This window comes from Cibotium barometz, chromosome 34 (assembly GCF_041138505.1).
Source record: "Cibotium barometz isolate CiBa-2024 chromosome 34, ASM4113850v1, whole genome shotgun sequence".
In the NCBI taxonomy this organism is placed as follows: Eukaryota; Viridiplantae; Streptophyta; class Polypodiopsida; order Cyatheales; family Cibotiaceae; genus Cibotium; species Cibotium barometz.
The window spans coordinates 24,221,187-24,242,166 of record NC_141079.1 but is presented as its reverse complement, the minus strand read 5'-3'; the positions used below and the strand labels follow the sequence as shown (position 1 = coordinate 24,242,166).

Genomic DNA, 20,980 nt, shown 5'->3' with positions numbered 1-20,980 from the left:
TATATCTTTGTTGTTTAATTTATGAAATTGCTTGACAATGCCTTACTTTTTTTAATTAGCTACCTTCTCTCTCTCTCTCTCACACACACACATCCATGCCCCTCCGCTCTTTTCTTTTGCTTCCTCTTTCCACTCTTTATTAAACACAACTTACTCCCTCCCCATGTGGCTAAACGAGAGGGACACAAATGAGGATTTTTGAATTTTTGAAATTTGAAAAATTTCATGCATAGGCCTAGTCAACAAAGGCAAATGATTTTTTCTCGTCTTCGAAATTAAAATTTACCTCATTTTTAATATAATTTAAAATGCAACCTCATATAAATTTAAATACCTCATTAATATAATTTATTACATATATCTAATTAGTGAGGCGATTGAATTGATTAATTGAAGTGCGGAATGCTGTCGGAAATGTCGAGCTCTACCAGGTGCCATGGCAGCGGGTGCGCTCCTCCTCAAGCATTGGCCGACCGAAAGCGAAAAATTGCCCGAATCAGCAGAAAAAGCAGATTCTGCGTTTGCTTTTGATCTGGGCTTTTCGGCAGAAAGAGAGCTTGTATCAATGGCACACGAAGGAAAATCTGCTTCTTCTGAAAAAGAAACGACCACAAACCCTAGCAGGAGGAGAGTTCGCAACATATGCATTTTGGTTCATGTGGACCATGGCAAAACAACCCTTGCAGATCACTTGATAGCATCAGGAGGGGGTGGAGTACTGCACCCAAAACAAGCAGGTAAACTAAGATACCTTGATTACAGGGATGATGAGCAGCTGCGTGCCATCACCATGAAGAGCTCCTCCATTGCCTTGAGCTACCAGGGACATGTCATCAATCTCATAGATTCTCCAGGCCATGTGGATTTTTGCAGTGAAGTGTCTACTGCGGTGCGGCTGAGTGACGGTGCCCTTGTCCTTGTGGACGCCTGTGAAGGCGTCCACATCCAGACGCATGCTGTCCTGAGACAGGCATGGATTGAAAGAGTCACTCCTTGCCTTGTCCTCAACAAAGTTGACTGGCTCATCATCACAGAGCTCAAGATGAGCCCTGCAGAGGCGTATTTGCGGCTCCAGGTTAGATTTTTACCGTGCTTTACTTGTACACAATCAATCCTTAGAGCGTCATGCTGTGCTTGGTTGCTATATGTCAGTATACTGTCTTGTCTGCATGTGTTATTATGTTGCACATGGCCCATTTTCTAATGTGGAGATTCTTATCCAGGGCATCCTGATGGAGGTGAACAACATCATCAATACATTCCGCTCTGAAAAGTACTTGTCAGATGTGGCCTCGATCCTCGTTGGAACTATCACCAATTGGCCGACCATTTGGTCCATCTCCAGTTTTTGTGTCTCGTTCACTTGAGGCCAGGCCGGTGTCTCATGTGAAGAGGCCAGTATTTTTGTTGACATGGACGGGAGCCAGACTGGTGCCACCCGTGTATGATCTGGACTATGTTCGACCCATGGGATTGTCACGCCATGGAAGAGCCAGTATTTGTGCCGTGTCTTGTCTATGGGACTGTCACTCCATAGGGAGGCTCGTGCCTTGAACTGTGTCTTACCTATGGGACTATCACTCCATAGGAAGACCAGGATTTATGTTTTACGTCGTGCCATTTTTGTGCCGACAGATATTTTGTACTTGTTCCATGAACGGGAGATATGTCCATGATACTATTTGCACATGTACTCATGTTTTGCATGTTTGAAACTGTTTTCGCATGATTTGTATTTTTGTGTTTGCCTGTTTGACGTCACTTACTGAGCGGGGACGCCTGTCAGTGAGCCGTGAAGTCTGCTCTGTCTTCTGACGAGTTTTGTTGCGTGTGAACAAGTGGTAAGTGTATTGCACATGTTGGTTTAATATTTTATATTTTAACCTTTTGTTTTATAAGGTTATATGTTCACACTCACTTAAAAGTGGGCACCTCTTTGGGCACCCACTGAGGGGCCAAGGTGGGGAGCCACACTTGACTTATGTGTGTGAGGGGGTGGGTGCATGGTCACCTACCCACACCTCCATGGAACTGGCTGTCCACATGTAAACGTGGGGAGCCAGCCAAATCTATTCGTTTTACTCTCCCTTCAACACATATAGTAGAGGCGACCACCCTTCGTGGAGATCATCTGCCGGCGACCACCTTTTGTGCATAGTCTCAAGCGACGCTATCTTTCCCACCTCTGTTGGCGACTGAATTTGCTGCAGGTGGCTGCGTTAAATCTTCAGCGTGCTGCCTACTACCTGCAGGCGGCTGCTCATACAACCAGTCGGTTACTCCACGCCTCTTCAGACTGCAGCCAGGCGACTCCTCCCTTGCAAGGGGGTGCTCCTCCTCTCACAGCAGGCGGCTGTGGCCTTTGTATGGGGCTGTGTTCTGCATATACTGACGCCTCCTCCACTTCAGTACTGCTGCGCCTCTTCCTTCCATCAGCCTGCGCTTCTGTACCCTCTGCAGGCGGTTGTACTGGCTTAGGCGGCTACACTAGTTCTCATTTGGGCGACTGTTCACTCTGCTGCAGCAGGCGGCCTTTTCCCTTAGACTGTGTTCCATCCTCCATACAGACTGTGCAGGCTACGTGGCTGTGCTCCTGCAGGCGGTTGTCCACAGTGGACTTCTCCTATTCTGCAGGCGATGGCTGTACCCTGTACAAAAACAGCTCTTGCTTCTTCTCTCTCAGGCGACTGAACTTTCCATGCGTAGCTGCTGTTCCTCCTGTTGGTAGTTGTGCTCCTGCAGCCAGGAGGCCATATCTTTCTTCAGGCAGCTACTCCTCTCGACATGCTACTGCATCTTGGTGTCTCTCTCAAGTAACTGCGTACTGACAAGTAAGTGAATTTCAGATTTAAGTAAAGTATTTTGTGATAAATATGATAAGGGACTCTCTCCATGGCAACACCCGTTCGGTGCCGGGTAGTCCAAGCTCTTGGAGAACCACGGTCCAAAGGTGCTGAGATCGGGAGATCCAGGCGTTAGTACAAGAGCGCCTGTTTGTGCGTGGTCTTGGAACACCAGTGGGGCGCTCTCCGCGGAGTCCAGTGAAAGCACAGGACTGTAGAGATTGAATCATGCAAGTGGTCGTTCACTTCAAACGTCGACTTCGAGCCTTTTTGTTTGGTACTGTATTTATTTGTACATGGACATCATCTGGTTCTTGGAATCCATGGAGCATTGTATTTGTTAAATACTTCCAATAAATATATCATATATTGAGGGGGGGGTCGGCCAGTGCTGGTGTCCATCTATCTCATTTCATTTCATTTCAATTTCAAGTTGTTATTAAGTTGTCCATTTCAAATTGTGGTAGTAAGTTGTGCTATTACGCGTGTGGGTGTCCAATGGAGTCTATTCCCACTTGACGGGATCGGTTTCAGGAACAACTCATGTTGTGGAATCAGATGGGAGCAGGGGCATGGAGGATGGGGCAAATGAGCATTCAAACTAGTTGGCTGGCTTAGAAGACGATGAGTATGATGCGTTTGCCCCTGAGCGTGGTAATGTTGTGTTTGCATGTGCATTGGATGGATGGGGTTTTCGGATCGATCACTTTGCATCCCTCTATGCTACAAAGCTTGGTGCAAGTCAAAAGGTGCTGAGAAAAGCCTTATGGGGAGATTACTATTACATGCCAAAGACAAAGAAGATTGTGGGCAAGAAGGCTTCTGGGGGCAAAGCAAAGCCTATGTTTGTTCAATTCATTCTGGAGCCTTTGTGGCAGGTCTATGATGCAGGTTTGCAAGGAAGTTCAGGTCAAGATATGCTAAATAAGATCATCAAATCCATGAACCTGGCAGTTCCGGAACGTGATCTGCAGCACAAGGATGCCAAAGTAGTTCTTCAGGCAGTTATGAGCCGATGGCTGCCCCTAGCAGAAGCTATCTTTTCAATGGTGGTTGACTCACTACCGGATCCTGTCTCTGCACAATCAGACAGAATCATCCGCTTTTTCCCAGATGAAAGTGGGGTAAAAAGCTCAAAAGATGAGGCGATGATGGGTCTAGAGAAGGCCAAAAATGAAGTGAAATTGTGTGATGACAGTGCTGATGCTCCGAATATTGTGTTCGTGTCAAAAATGTTTGCAGTTCCCATTGATTTGCTACCACGACGAGGGCCAGATGGAGAGCCTGTGCCGGATATGGAGGAGGAACTGAATAGCTTAGGAGATGTGGGTCATCGAGAATGCTTCCTTGCATTTGCAAGGGTTTTTAGTGGTGTGTTGTGTGCTGGCCAGAAAGTGTTGGTTTTATCTCCTCTCCATGATCCAACCAGGGTGGAACCTGACAGAAGACAAATGCAGGAGGCAGTTGTCCAAGGACTCTACATGATGATGGGAAGAGGTTTAGAGCCAAAGGCATCTGTCTCAGCTGGCAATCTTGTTGCAATCAGGGGTTTGGGACAGTATATCCTAAAGATGGCAACACTGACATGTTTACTGTACATGCCTGTTGCTGAGAGCTTTGGCTTCACAGTTGAGCTGAGAAGGAAGAACTCGGGGGCAGCAAGCCCGCAATTGGTTCTTAGCCATCGGGAGGAGCTTTCACAGGACCCTTTCTTTGTGCCTCGAACCTGTAGAAGAGAAGGTAGTGCAGCATGCAACAAAGCAAAGAACACTAGCTCGCAAAGTCTAGCAAAATTTGAGCCAGGTGGGGAGAATTCAAACACAGGAATACAAGAGGTGCATTCAAGGAAATTGGTGGAGGAATCCATTGCAAAGCCACGGGTGATGTCTCTTGCTTTGGTCATGCCATGGCATGACGCCCCACCTATTTGCATACTTGTACCTTGCCCAAGTTTGTGAGCTCGTGTAAATGTTGTCATGAGAAATAATAAAGCCTTGCAAGGGATCTTCACATTTGCTGGTTATGTTTTGGGTGCAACCAAAAACTAGAAATTTTAAGCACATGGATCAACAGTAACCCATAGTATTTGCAGCTTATCATTTCTTGTCTAGACAATGTATGCACCAAAGTATAAACTGACAGTCCAGTACAATACTGCAAAATTAGCCATTCCCTTGTGTTGATATTATGCATGTGTTATATTCATGTGCTACATGTAATTAAAAAAAAAAAAAAACTGGCCTTTCGCCCAAGATCCTCCTATAGATAATACCAAATTTCATCGTCGGTAGATAGCCGCCTGTAGTAGGTGCTTATTTACCCACCCATAGGTGATGTCTCCGAGGAAGCACCAAGGGGGGTTTTGGAACCCAAGAACTCTTGGTCCTAGGCAAACACCTTCACCACTTGAGCTATCACCTCATTGGCCGTGTGCTACATGTTATGTAATGTGTTGCTATGTTTTATACAAATGAATTGTATTTATATAAAGTATGTGTGTGTGTGTGTGTGAGAGAGAGAGTCTTACGTGTGCGTTGAAAAAATGTCTTATAAGTAATATAGATCATATTACCATTTGCTAAGGTTCAAATACAGTATACCGAGATCCAATCAACACATCTCACCGCGTACCATAAAATGCAAGATTTGTTTGTGGCATGTGTGTCAAGGGATGTATTGTCCCACCACCTACCATAAAAAGCAAAAACGTGCACGCGCACACACAAACACGATTAGAAACACAAACATCCATTTGTCACCATTTGCTACTTTTTCCCATTGCCCCACTATGCGCCCACCATGTTATGATGTACATGTATTGAGCCAATGCATTGTAATTTGCCAAGGCGCATCGCCAAATGTGAGAGATCCTCTTATGCTCATCTTGGAAACTCTTCACTTGCTCTGAATGGAAGAGACATGCCTACTCCCTACCATTTATCTTATTATCTGGGTGTAATCTGTTCTGACTGTCCTCCAATTCGCTCCAGCCTTGTCTATCGAAAATCTAAAAAATTGTTGTAAGTGGAAAACCCTCTCTTTGCACTACATCATTCAACATTTGCTAAAATAGCACTTGTGCTTCTGTGTCCCCCTCTTTCATCTTGCATGTGGAAATGGTCGTGAGTTTTTGGATATTTCAATTAAATTACACATTTGTAATATGTAAGATAGATACGATATGTAGAATGTTACCTTGGGTATGTGAGGTGCGCTTTAAGCATCATACCTTGGATCATACACGTGTGTAGCCAAGGTTGCTCAACCCTACACACGTCAGACATAGTAAAAAAATCGACCCAATCTTTTTTTTAATCTGCATCTCTGTAACATATTCAATTTACAAGGTTAACACTCGTGATATCGGGCGGCCTGGTCAACATTTTGAAATGTTTTCCTAGACAATGTTTGTCTAGGAAAATGTCTACTATGGAAAAAATCATATGGATAGTGCCTCTTCAGATCAAGGATGCTACTTGACTCTACTCCTTGGACGAGTCCACCATTCTTGGGTATTCAAACCATTATTTTGAACCTGCACAATCAATGTATGGTTAAGTATGGGCAATGTGGAGGTTAGGTTACATCACAATAGAGCCATAGAAAGTAGACCTTTGGAATTGAACAGATGCATTTGTTGGAGTTCTGACAGTTCAACATTGCTAATCTGTCACCAAATGTCAATTTTGAAGGGCAAGGGTGCCCATCAAAAATCAAGCCTAGAAGTTCCATTGAGTCTTTTAGACTATCCCATAAAAGCGAGGAAGAAGATAAGAAAGATAAAGTGGGGGAGAATGATTATTACTGGTCTAAGATGTTCAATTCTAGCTTCTTATCATCACAAGACACTTTAACACCATATGATGAAGGATGTGGCAACCCACGACCTACAAACCATAGAGATAAAAAGCCATATTGAGCGACGTCCTAGATTCTTCCTTAATGTCTTGTACATTTCCAATATATTTTCAATATTATAATTATCTCTACATCACTTTTGTCTTCCTCTAATAGTCAAAAAAGGCATAAGCCTTTTCATGCATGCATCTCTACTTCTCCTTCTCTAATAATTTTCACTTGCTCATCTTACACTTACACACACTACCCTCTCTCTTTCTCTCTCTTATTGAGAATCTGAGGTGCTAGCAATAGGCTTGGTAGAGTGTTGTGCACATAATGAGAAAGATTAGATTCAAGAGGCTCAAAATAATCAAGATAATCCATGATTAAGAGATGTGGACACACCAACGAGTATACTCAACCAAATATATTGCAATATGCTTTTAGCCATACAATGAGAGGCTTCTAATATAGATAGCCTCTAGCTATACAAGAATTTATGTGGCATCCTTATCCATGAGATGTCACCTTTACAAGATAGCACCTACCCATGTGCTTATCCTTCTAACTTTACATAATTAATATTATCCAAATTATGATATCAACTGTATTTTAATCCCGCCCTCAATTATATGAATTTGTGTCACCATATTTTCTAACACTCCCCCTTGGTGTCACAATCCACAAATCTAGAAGCAATTCTTTACTCTCACCAATTTTGTAATAGTCCCCTATGCTCACAAGAACTAAACATGCCTCTTTCTCATGGCCACAACTCACAACACACATACATGCCTCTCTTGGGAAAAATCCATTTTAAGTCTCCTTGTGCCCTAGGCAGGGCACCCTCATATGATGATACATCGACAATACATTGGTTCCTTCACTCATGGGTGTTGAAATTTGAGCATAATGATGAGCTAGGGTGGATCATACACTAGAATCAACATAATTAACAAAGTGATTAGCAAGTGATTAAGACGTAATTAGTGAATAATTAGCACATAGATTAATGTAGGCATGGATACTCAAAAACCAGCAAATTCTCATTAGGGCTATGCCTCAATTTATAGTGTTTACATCAAGCATCAAATCCCATTGATTTCTCCATGATTCACTCCCAGAATATCTCCACCTCTTGCCTGATTCTCTCCACCTCTTCTCTTTTCCCTGAATATCTCCCAGAATATCTCCACACTCCTAAATTCCCTCATGCTACCCATTATTCTCTCCCAGTAGATTCTCCTAACCTTTTCACAGGTTCTTTCACAATTACATCTCCTCTTTTACAGCCTCTATCCAAGAGCTTGTTCCCACACACACCCTTTTCACTTGTATATTTCAACACCTCCCCTCAAGTGAATAATCCTAGCACAGCTAGACCCTATACCAAGTTTGCCACCCATTACTTGGCAGTCCGCGACCAGTGTCTACTCCTCCCCTCAAGTTATCTCAGCACACCTGGACGCTGTATCAAGTTTCTTTCTTACTTGACAGTCCGCGACCAGTGCCTCAAGTCCCTAAACTCCATAGTCCTTGACACTCTCTCTCTCTATGTGTCCAAGGCTACTATAAGTGCCCGCGACCTTGACTAAAGTGCTCACACATACATCTACCACGTGGCCTACATCATCGGTGGCTCAGAGGTGGTTTTACTTTGTTGGGGCAGGTTACATTGGGTTGTGGGCTCTCTCTCTCTCTCTCTCAGAAAAGATGATCCGACTCCACTTCTCTTGGAGCCTCCATGAAGTTTGCCGATGTCGTTCCTTCTTCACTGGGTTTGCTGTAGCAGTCTCTCGCCATGTGTCCTGGCTTTCCACATTTGTGGCAAGTGAAGGTCCTCCCTCCTACTCTGCCTCTTCCTCGTCCTCGAGAGAATCCTCCTCGGGTGAAGAATGCTTTTTCCTCTCCTGCTGTTGAGTCGAGCTCTTTCTTCTCTTTGCCTCTGCTCTCTTGCTCTAGTAGAGCTGCTTCTATCTCATGTATCTTCAGTTCAGGTACATTCTTTAGTGTTGCTACAATGTTTTCATAATCTCCTTTGTCCACACTCTTCAAAAGTACAGCTAATGCTTCATCATCTTCTACCTTTTTGCCAATAGCTGCCAGCTATTGCTTAATACTTTTATATTTGTTCAAGTGTGTGATTAAAGGTTCACTTTCCTTCATGTCCAGTTTGTAGAATTGCATTAATAGATTTATCTTGGAATTTTTTGCTTGTGTACCAAATAATTTATTGAGTTCATCCCATGCATCTTTTGCCCACTGTATCCCTGTGATATGATGAATGATCTCATCATTTAAACTGAGTGCAATAAGCCCCAATGCTTTTTCATTCCTACTCTTCCACTCATTTTCCCCTCTCTCTGGGCATTCATCTCTCCCTTCAACTAATCCCCACAGATTTTTCCTCATCAGCAAATACATGGTTTTTGTTTGCCATGTATAAAACCGTTCCCCATTAAATTTGGCTATTTCCTGTGCTGAATTCATGGTGATGTGAAGGGGGTCTTACCTCTTGATCCAAATTCAAGATTCAAGGGCAGTGTCTACCCTTTTACAACTCAATCTGGTGTTTAATAGATGATTACAACAATTTTATCATCATAAAATCACCAAAAATTACATTAAATTGAGAGTAACCAATTTGTACGGGATGGTTGGAGTATCAAACCAACTCTGATTTGCAATCTGAAGCTTTAGGGATCTGTATCAGATACCTAATGGTTAATTTGAACCCTCAATTGCACCAAAGTACAGTGATTAGCACTGATTAATCACTGATTAGCAAATTAATGCTGTGGTTTGTGTGCAGAAAACAGAGTATGCGGGGAGCCCAGATCTGATGCCTTCCACTTCAAATGAGCTCAAATGCTTTCAAAGGCATCAATAGCAATGAGTCTAGTAGAGGATTAAGCCAAGAAACACAAGATTTGACCAAATAATGAAAGCTTAATCTCTGTTTTACCAAAGTCACCTGCAGATTTGATGAAGAGCTTGGATCTCACTGTAGACTTGATGAAATTGATTTCTGTCTTCACCAGCTTGTAGAGCATGCTTGATTACCCCTTGGGCTAGGAGGAATTGAAGCAATTTGATTGGAGCAAGGAGAAATCTGCAGTTTCCTTCAGAAAAAACGCGCCGGCTAAAACGTTGATTTTCGCTTCTTCCGTTGGCGGTTTGCTGCGTGGAGTAGATGGGCTGGTAGCCAGGGGTGTTGGCTAGATTAAGCTAGAAGCTTGTGACCTAATGTGATGTGTGCTAAGTGCTAGAGACCCTCCACGGGAAGAGTGAAAACTCACTAAAAAACTTGATTTTTTGCTAATTACCTACTAATCCTGATTAATTCACTAATGGGCTCATAAATCTGGTTGATTCTAGGCATGGCTCTGATACCATGTTGAAATTTGAGCATAATGATAAGCTAGGGTGGATCATACACTAGAATCAACATAATTAACAAAGTGATTAGTAAGTGATTAAGACGTAATTAGTGAATAATTAGCACATAGATTAATGTAGGCATGGATACTCAAAAACCAGCAAATTCTCATTAGGGCTATGCCTCAATTTATAGTGTTTACATCAAGCATCAAATCCCATTGATTTCTCCATGATTCACTCCCAGAATATCTCCACCTCTTGCCTGATTCTCTCCACCTCTTCTCTTTTCCCTGAATATCTCCCAGAATATCTCCACACTCCTAAATTCCCTCATGCTACCCATTATTCTCTCCCAGTAGATTCTCCTAACCTTTTCACAGGTTCTTTCACAATTACATCTCCTCTTTTACAACCTCTATCCAAGAGCTTGTTCCCACACACACCCTTTTCACTTGTATATTTCAACAATGGGCATAATATAGGCTCTTTTGGGCCCATCTCTTACCCTTCTCTATGATTATTCACCTAGTTCTTCATGTGAGCACCATGTGTCTATTGTCATCCTTGTGAACATTCCAAGTATGTGCGCTTTAGCCAAGGTTTGCATTAGGTTGAATTTTACATCCCTACCTTATAGATTGGAATGTCAACTGCCTTATAGTTACACTCATCAAAGATGTAGTGCCTAGACTTGAAGAGATGGTTGTGAAGACTCTTTCACTCTAAACAGACCATGAATGGGTCAATCAGCGATAGGTCATCCAATCTTTCTCAAGGACTACATCTCATATGGAGATATTTGACTCTTACTATATGTAGTCTGATATGGAGATATTTGACTCTTGCTATTGGTAGTCTGATATGGATTCTCCTTCCCCTTGCTCGAGGTTATAGATTTGAGAAAATAGAACTCCATCTAACTCTACTTGGTGAGAAGCCAAATTTTAAGGTGTGTCTCAAGACCTCATATTTCCACCATCTATAGCTCCACTTGGTGAGAATCCAAATATAAAGGTATATCTCAACTCATATGTGGGCTTTTCAAGTGGATTTTGTGACCTAAACCACTGGTCTACTTTGACTTTTTACTTTTCCTTCAAGGTAAAGTTTGAATAAAAAGATCTTGATGGGATCATCAATCATTCCCATAGCTTTTCAAACTTTCTCGTACCTTTCCAAATATTGAATGGGATATCCCTTTCCATCAAATCTAGTTGATGTAATTTGACTTTTGGTCAATTCCATGGTTCTAGGTGATGTATGCATGGCAACCCCCCTTCCTATTTTATGTGCCATATTCATGGTAACCCCCCTTCCTATTTTATGTGCCATATTCATGGCAACCCCCCTTCCTACTTATGTGCCATATGCATAACAACTTCACTTCCCACTCTATGTGTGTTACAGGACCTTTCCTCTAAGTACAAGCTTTCAACAAATTTTACAATTGCTTTAAATAAGTTAACTACAAGTTAATACATCAACCTTAGAAGAAGAATTGAATAAGAAACTTAAACGAAAAAATATTTATCAACACAAGACAAAAGCATTGGTCCAATCTCTCTCTCTCTCTCTCTCTCTCTCTCTCTCTCTCTCTCTCTCTCTCTCTCTCTCTCTCTCTCTCTCTCTCTCTCTCTCTCTCTCTCTCTCTCTCCCTCCCCAATATGTGGTGCGACTTGCGGTCTCACATATGTGTATTTTGACGATTTATTAAGGTATGAAGTAATTTGATACAATCAATGCATCTTCTCATCAGAGGAGATAGAAAGAAAAGAGAGCTTCATCCAAGGAACCTGCAATTCTTACAAACCATGTTTAATATCTCTCTCTCATACACACACATACACACACACACACACTCATAAAATAATTAAACAATATAAGGAAAACAATAAGAGAAACTTATACTCCCTGTAGACGTTTGCCTGTCTCAACCTGTCCTGGTTCCATGTATAGTACAAGCTTGCAACTTGTAGCCACCTGTGACTCTCTGGTTATTTCCCATAATATAGTCGAGTTGATACTTAAAATTACGGGAATAGGCATGTTCTACGGGTTGTTTCACTAAATTTGACCATATACAAAAGCCGACCTACTTTTGGGAATCTCAATCATAAAGATGTTATTTTTATCACAAATTTATTTTCTTTATATTTTTCTAATTGTTTAGAGATTCACATACTCTCATCTCTAACTCTAGTTTTCACTCACATAATAATCCTCCCGATTAAGAAAGCAACTGTCCTTAGTTTGTAGCTTGCAAACTTGGTCTTAAAATTTGACAAAAGAAAAATCCAACAAATGAGCAGGCTTGTGCACATGGTACATTGGAAAATGAGATATTGAATAGAAAAATTACCAATAAATGTGGTTGGAAGATCTAAACAAAACAAGGTATGCATATTTTCAAAGAAAAAAACCGTTTGTGAGAAACATACCCGTTATACCAAAAGCCTGATATTGTTGTTGAAATATCAACCATCTTGATCGATTGTCTTATATTAAAGCTATACCGAGCCTATGAATAAACTTTCTCTCTATCATATATCCAAAGCCATACCCTAGCTAATGAGCAACACATGCTCACACTCTCTCCAACTATATTGGTTGTCCAGAATCACACAATTAGTAGCTCACAGCTGCTAAAACCCGGCATCAATTATGAATACTAACCCATACTTAAGTCCAGTTATCTCTAAGCCATGGGCATCCCCAATGACCCTAGAGGGTGATCAAACACACCAGATCAGTGCCTCTTTCCTGAGAAAACAACTACTGTCCACTATGTGGTTAAAAGAGTAGAAAAGGAGGGGAATTCAAAAAACGTAACCGCTTCAATATGTTTCTCCAAAATAGCAGAAGAACTATAGTCCAAATATTAAAAGGTTAGTCCATAACCCACACCTTGGATTTTCTTTCCCTAAAGCATGTGAAAAGATCTTGTACTTGGCCTATAGCTCTGATACCAATGTTACAAGACCTTTCCTCTAAGTACAAGCTTTCAATAAATTTTACAATTGCTTTAAATAAGTTAACTACAAGTTAATATATCAACCTTAGAAGAAGAATTGAATGAAAAACTTAAACAAAAAAATATTTATCAACGTAAGACAAAAGTATTGGGTCCAATCAGCTCCCTCATAAGTGAGACCCGCAGTCTCAAATATGAGTATTTCGATGATTTATTAAGGTATGAAGTAATTTGATACAAGCAATACATCTTCTCATCAGAGGAGAAAAGAGAAGATGGAAAGAAAAGAGAGCTTCATCCAAGGAACCTGCAATTCTTTTACAAACCATGTTATATATATATCACACACACACACACACACACACACACACATCAAATAATTAAACGCTATAAGGAAAACAATAAGAGAAATTGGTACTCCCTGTAGATGTTTTCCTGTCTCAGCCTATCCTGGGTCTCTCGGTATGTAGTTGTTTATAACTCTCTGGTTATTCCCCATAATATAGTTGAGTTGGTACTTAAAATTATGGAAATATGACTATTCTACAACTTAGCGCAGGCTGTCTCGCTAAATTTGGCCGTATGCAAAAGTCGACCTACTTTTGGGCATCTCTATCATAAAGATGCTATTTTTATCACAAACTTATTTTCTTTATATTTTTAAATTGTTTAGAGATATTCATATACTCTCATCTCTAACTCTAATTTTATTAAGAAAGTTCACTCACAGAACAATGTGCCATCTTGAACATGTGTTTTGCATATCCATGTGGTGGAAAAATGTTAAGAAAATGCTTGTGTTGTAGGCCTATAATAGGTGGTTTCCCTTATGGGAGCACGTGGGTTGGAAGAGTGACTCTTAGAACAGGTTGGAAGTGACTCTTAGAACAGGTTGGAAGTGATTCTTAGAACTAGTTCTTTATTTTTCCCCATGCTTGTTTCTCATTTCATAAGGAGCAAAACTGGAACTTGGTTCTGCATGGTGGAAGAAGTGTCCAAATTGGGCTGATTTGAGAGGTGGTACTATTATGTGTGCTTCTTGTGGATATGGATTGCCTTCCCTTGATGGTGCTAAGACTCAAACTTGAAAATTTACCACAACTATGGTAATGTGGCTACTTAGATGAGGCCGGAGTTAGGGCCATTCCCAACTCATGATCAATGCCAATTTTTTAAAAGTGTGGTGTCTGACATGGATTTAGCACTTTTGACTTTTAAATGAGAATAGCCTTAATTCTTCTACCACGATTCCCTCATTGAGCACTTTTGACTTTGAATGCTCCTAATACGGTTCTCCCTTTGGAGCTTCACCTAAAGATAGGATGGTTGAATGCCCTTTTCACAAAGTTCATGGTGCTACTGAATACGGTTCCCCCTTTGAAATGCATGTCTAGACGTATACAGATGGTTATGCAATCTTTTGCTTTTTAGACTAATCATGAATATGATCCACGAGTAGCATATTGTGTAGGTACATCTCATCTATAAACTGAGAGGAAGATATTCAGTGTGTATTAGATAAGATTATGAAGAATGAACATATTATTGGCTCTCTGTTTGTGTGAGAAAGAGAGTGTGGCCAATTTAAGGGTTATGCAGTGCAAAATAGTCTAGCATAGTAGATGGTGTTATTACATAGAAGACTTGAACGTCTGGGTAGTGGTTGAGATTGGTGGTATACTTTCCTAAGAGAACCCCCACTTCCTCTTCCTCTTCCTCTTCCTCTTCCTCTCTTCCTCCTCTGGGTAGCCATGATTGAGTGAGGCGAGACATATGGAGCTATACAACACCCCACAGTGACTTACTAGGCCTAATATACCCCATCCAAAGATAATCTTACAATTATCTTTCAATTTAATCTTACTTAACTTGTATGGTTACCTAAGCCCGAGTAATAGCTCAATCCTATGGTTTGCACCCCTTCTCTTGGAGGTACAACAAAAGGAAGTTCCTTGGAAAACATGTCCAAAAAAAATCATAATCTTTCAAAAGAGTTTTCCCTTAGGAGTATGTTCACTCCAAAGGTCAACACCCTTTGAGCTTGCCATATCAATGGAACCAGAGCTCTAACAAGTCTACTAGTCTCCCAAAGTTCAACATCCTTTGAGCCTTCCATCTAGCCTATTAGTCTCGCATAATTAACCTCTCAAAGGTTAACACCCTTTGAGCCTGCCTACCACTAGCCTATTGGCTTGCACAACCAACATCTTAGGAATAATAGAGTCATTGTTTTCTCCCTTCCCTAGAGCTAAACTCATAGCCCTAGTAGTTGATGCCCACATAGCATCATCAACTCCATGTTGAGGAAAATAACTAGCATAGAAAAAACTCGTAGAATCTAGAAAGACTTTAAATTTATTGTTAAGAGAAGGTGCAAAATACCATCATTACATAGTTGTTCATTCTTAAGAATATAATAATTAATATTACATTTGAGAAGCATTTCTTTTGTTTCCAAAGGAGAACACATACAACTATCATCATTAAACACATCAACATAAGAAGAAATCATACTCATTGGACCAGATAAATCACCAACCAAGGAATACTTCTTCTTATTATGTTGTTCAAAAGTAATTACATGATGTACATAGTTAATATACTGGGGATTTTATGAAAGAAACACTTTTTCCTAGTAATACATTAATCTTGTCAAGGCACATCATAAGAAAATAAAGGTCTTCTTTATAGTCCTAGAACTTCAATGTGACTCGAGGAACCTTCCTTTACCAAAACTGGGGTGCGCCTTGAGTAAGCTCTTGAGATATCAAGCTCATCTAGTGTTGTGGACATTGATGATCGGCTTGGGTGATAACTTCCACACTTATGCCATTGGTTGGTGAGATTATGGGCGATATGTTGCTAGTGGTGTGTGACAACCACTTTGGTGTACTAGAGTTAAGGCATAGTTATAGCACCAGCTCATGTAGTCGGGTTCACACTATGGGCTGACCTTTGTATGTTATAATAGGAGAGAAATATCTCTTATAGTATGTATTATTATCTCTTTGCATAATGGCTTTAGAGAAGAGAAGATAATATAAGAAAATTCAGCCATCCATCTCTCTTGTGTGCTTGTCTACTCTTGTGTGTGTAGCAAGGAGCTCAAGCTCATCCTCCCTTGCATTCTTCTCATGGTAGAGATCGGTTCATGTGAAGTGCTCATAAGGTAAGAAAGGGCAAGAAAAGGAAGTGATATATAGGTAAGGGTAACTTTATGTGAAGAGCTCAAGAGGCAAGCAAGGGTAAGCAAAGGAGGAAGTACATGGGTAAGGGTAATTTTGTCTCTTTCCCTTTGATTTGAAAGCCAATCTCTACATGTAGCTTCTAAGAGAAAGCAATAGGTAGGTATGTTAAAAGAAACTCACTGATTTCATAATCTGAATCCAAGGCCATTTCGGGCCCATTTTGGCTTTGCAAAATTTTCACACTTTATGAAAGTGTCAATTTTGCCAGTGTATGCCCAATTTCTGGTTCAGTGTAAAGTTATAGGGAAAAAAATTTGTTGTAGGACTCTAAGATTTATAGATTATTGGTGGATGTATCTTTAAAGGACCAGTTCACATAAAGTTACAACATAATATATTTATAATACTATTGTATTTGAGTTTGCATGTTGCATACAGATAACTTTGTTATTACAAGTATTTGGTTGGTTGTAAGTAAATATGTTTGCTAGTAGCTTATCACAAATTCTAAGCAAGAAGCTAGACTAAAATAATTTTCAAGCTTGGAAATTTAGGATGACCAATTTCCTTATGCAAGAGAATATTGGGAGTTCATCCATAGGTGATGAAACGGAGCCAGAGATTGCTAAAGAAAATTCTACCCCCACAATGAGTACATGTATATAAAGCATGTTATGGTAGAGCTAGAAAGGTGTTATATGGTTGTATCTTAGTGTGATAGGCTCTATAATTCTACCTATGTAGGATGTACAAACGCATAAGGAGGCTTGGGAAACCTTGGTGAAGATGTACATTACAAGCTCGGAAGATACAACAAAAACAAGAGCTACATAATATAACTAGAGGGAAGTTGAGTATAAATGATTACTTAGTAAAGGTTAAAGGGCTTGAAAATGCCATTGCTTCTATTGAATCACTAGAAGTATATGACGATGACCTTGAATGATCTTAGCAAGGAATGTACAATGTACAATCGATGACCTTGAATGATCTTAGCAAGGAATGTATAATGTATAAACACCTAAGCTCGGAAGATGCAGCCAAAGCATGAGCTACATAACGTGCTAAGAGGGAAGCTAAGTATAAATGGTTACTCGGTGATTAAGGGGCTTTCAAGTGCCCCTTACTAGGTGATTAAGGGGCTTGCAAATGCCCTTGCTTCTATTGGATCACTAGGTGACGATATGGTATCGGACCTTGAATGGCCTTGTCAACAAGGAATACAATCAATTTCAGACCTCCATATTGGAGTTTGAGAGAACTTTCTTGATTGCTCTCTCCTCAACTAACAATATGGTATCAGACCACCTTGAATGGCATTGGCAACAAGGAATACAATTATTTTTGGACCTCCATATTGGAGTTTGAGAGAATTTTCTTAGTTTTTAGGAACTGATTGCTCTCTCCTCATCTGTGAGGTAGAGCAGTAATCACACATTCTTAGTGGACCTAAAGAGTTCTCTAGTAGAGCAGTAATCATACATTCTTAGTGGACCTAAAGAGTCCTCTAGTAGTGGATCTAATACTAGTCCATGGTTAGGCATGTTAATGATAGATGCAAGTAATGTAGATGCATCATCTTGTGGTACTACATGTGTTGTTACAAATGTATCATACAAAGGGAAGGAAAAAGTAGATCAAACTTTTGTCCTTGATTTGTCAACATGTGGTGTCTTATATGGATGGTGACTTTAGTGGTTCTGGCAGAGCCTTGATGAAGAGCTTGGCATTCCTCTTGATGCATAGAGAACCAGGGTTGTTTTGAGGACACCCAACAGTGATCCAAGTGTGCGCAGGTCTATTCAGGTTAGGTATCCTGTTGACCATTAAGAGGAAACATTTGAAGGATCTTGATACTCATGTTAGTACTTTTGAGAGTTGATGGCGCTCTAACGATAATCAAAATCAGCCGGATGATTTAAAATGGAATGGGTCTGCATCCACCTTGGAATTCAAAGCTGGTGGTTGGAAAGCACATTTTTCCACTTATGCATCATTGTGCGATGCATGTCTTCACAGTCATATCATACTACTAAAATGTCTTTAGAGGTGCTCTTTGATCACTCAGGAGAGGAAAAAGAAGCTACAGTTGGAGGATTATGCAACTAAACTCCACACTTTCCATGGACAATCATCCATCCAAGTCAACGATGGACAGATGGTTTGTATAGGGCTTATAGCTAAAGCTACACCAAGTGCCTTGACGGATTTAGATCACGTTGATTTTGATATGTTGGTAGAAATGATCACAAAGGGTGCTAGTAATTGATTCCATCCAACAAAGTCACCGATGGTGGCATATGGTTTGTATAGGGCTTACAACTGAAGCTACACTAAGTGCTTTGATGGATTTAGATCACATTGGTTTTTTGATATGTTGATAGAAATGATCACAAAGGGTGCTAGCAGCTGATTTACATTTAAAAAAATGAAACCTGGACGTTAGTATTGAAGAAACAAAAGAGCAAGAATAAGGAATAGGAATCAAACTCCTCCACATTTGATAGTGGAGCAGACTCAACATCTGACGACTATTAATCGAACTTGTCAAAAGAGGATACACATAGAAAGAGCCAAAAAGCTGACAAGAAAGTTGAAGAACGATTGAAATATCTTTGGCTAAGGTTATCAGGGGCAATGCCTGAGTATCCAAATCTGGGGTTCAACCAAAGTCTAGAAATGGGAAATGTTCCAAACAATAGTTGATCCTGATGGCAACCTTTGAATTGCATGAATGCTCAAACACAAAATGTGGTGCTAGTCCAGATTATTATGCCCCAACCAATCATGCCAATACAGTAGTAGCCGGTGGCTTTGATATAACAGTGGTGGCCGTAGTAGCCCTAGCTCCCCATCATCACTGCTCTTGGCCTTTCTCCATAGAAATTTGCTACCAAAATGGGAAATACATAGCAACAGGGAAAATTCAGGATACCAGTGCTCTTATTGTCAATGGCTAGGACACCACGACATAGTGCCCTCTATGGATAAAACATCAGTAGGAGATAAAAATTCAAGAACCACAACAAGGGAGAATAGTGCCTAGCCTCTGTAATATGGTGCTTATCACTCAATTAGTGTGACAAGGAGGATGAACTAGTGGCCTTAGGGAAATGACACGGTCCCCCCATAAGCAACAATGGTTCATAGAGCTTGGGAAAATCCCCCACCCTAGAAAAAAATCATCAGCATAGCAGGAGTAAAAGTAAATATGTAAGCAAGTGACGTGGATGGTCAGGGACGCCTAGGAACAGGATCCCATCCCACTATGTCCAGTCAATGCTGGATGATGGTGGCTATTGCAGTGTGGAGGAAAGTCCAGAGGCAACACTTGAGACGAATACAGGATTAAAGGTAATCGAAAAAAAGAACACTGGACCCTGACCACTTGAAGACAAAATCTGTCACCCAAAATAATCAACCCCAAATCCAGATGATTGGTGGAAAACAATCATAGTACGATTTATGTGAAGATTTGAAGCACATGAAAATCAATATGACACTAAGACTAGTTGGTTGAGCCTTGTACCTAATTATCAAAGAGACCTATCGGGAAAATTGATTGATCCAGGGGTGCATATAAATAAGGTATGTTGATCCTAAGGTAATTGTAATGGTAGTTGAACTAGATTGGGACACAATAGTACCTGAAGTAACGGTAACAGTAAATGCACGGTGTATTCTTGGAGTTCTTGTTACGGTAATTAATTTATCAATTATTGGGTCAATAACTGAAAAGAATATCTTGGGTCAAGTTGATTGTGAGTCAATGGTAACACATGTGAGACGTGCTGATTATAGGTAAATCCAATCAACTCTTTGAACTCGTGTGAGACATTGTGAGTTGATTGTAGGTAAATCCAATCAATTCTTTGAACTCGTGCGAGACATTGTGAGTGAATCCAATCTGGGAGTGAATCCAATTAATTATTGTGAGTGAATCCAATATGGGAATGAATCTAACTAATTGGTTGTGAGTGAATCCGACCAACTATGACATGTGTGACACATGTAAGGAATGTGGGAGTTTGATTGTGAGTGGATCCAACCAACTTTAAGACACGTGTGATGTGTGTAAAGGTTGCATGAGATTAATAATGATTGAATTCGATCAACCCTTAGACACATGTGACACGTGTAAAAGACATTGTGATGAGTGGATCCAATGTGGGAACGATTAATGTGTTTAATCTCCTGTGTGTGCTGATAGTTACAATTGAGGACGGTTGTATTCTCAAATGGGAGGACTATCATGGGAGTGAGATTTTTTAGAATATTTTATCATGGGAGTGAATCCAATTAATTATGTGTGATGCATGGTTTATGTGTGAAGCATGGTAGTAAATGATTTCCATTTGTCAGAGTTATTTTTGTGAGTGATTCCAAAGTAATTGTGATCGAACATTGTGGACTATGTTGAGTATAGCTCATGAATTTGGAACAACCGAGGAGGACATTGGACGAGATTATCTAGTCGAGCATATGTGTGCTAAATATTTGAATTTGTATGGTTTGGCTCATTGTACATATGTTGGGCAAGGTTTATTTTTGATGAGATACTTTAAAAGCGTTGGACTAAGGTTCAATTTTGTAAAAGCCCAATTTTGGAAAAGCTATGCTATTTATGGCTCCAAAGGCTAAATTTATGATAATATGATTTAAATATCACATGTGGGACTGGAGCCACACACGTTGGGGGGGACATTAAACCCATTCTTGTGTGCTTTGATTTTTATGCTCTTGATTTATGCTATGGT

General features: G+C 40.4%; 1 pseudogene across 1 annotated transcript; it reads left to right on the top strand.

Annotated features, from left to right (window-relative positions):
- Positions 1-403: 403 nt before the first annotated feature.
- LOC147618812 (uncharacterized) lies at positions 404-4,801 on the top strand (annotated as a pseudogene). Its single transcript, XR_015262052.1, has 3 exons — positions 404-1,075; positions 1,224-1,321; positions 3,412-4,801. The product of XR_015262052.1 is annotated as an uncharacterized LOC147618812 (transcript).
- The last annotated feature ends 16,179 nt before the right edge of the window (positions 4,802-20,980 follow it).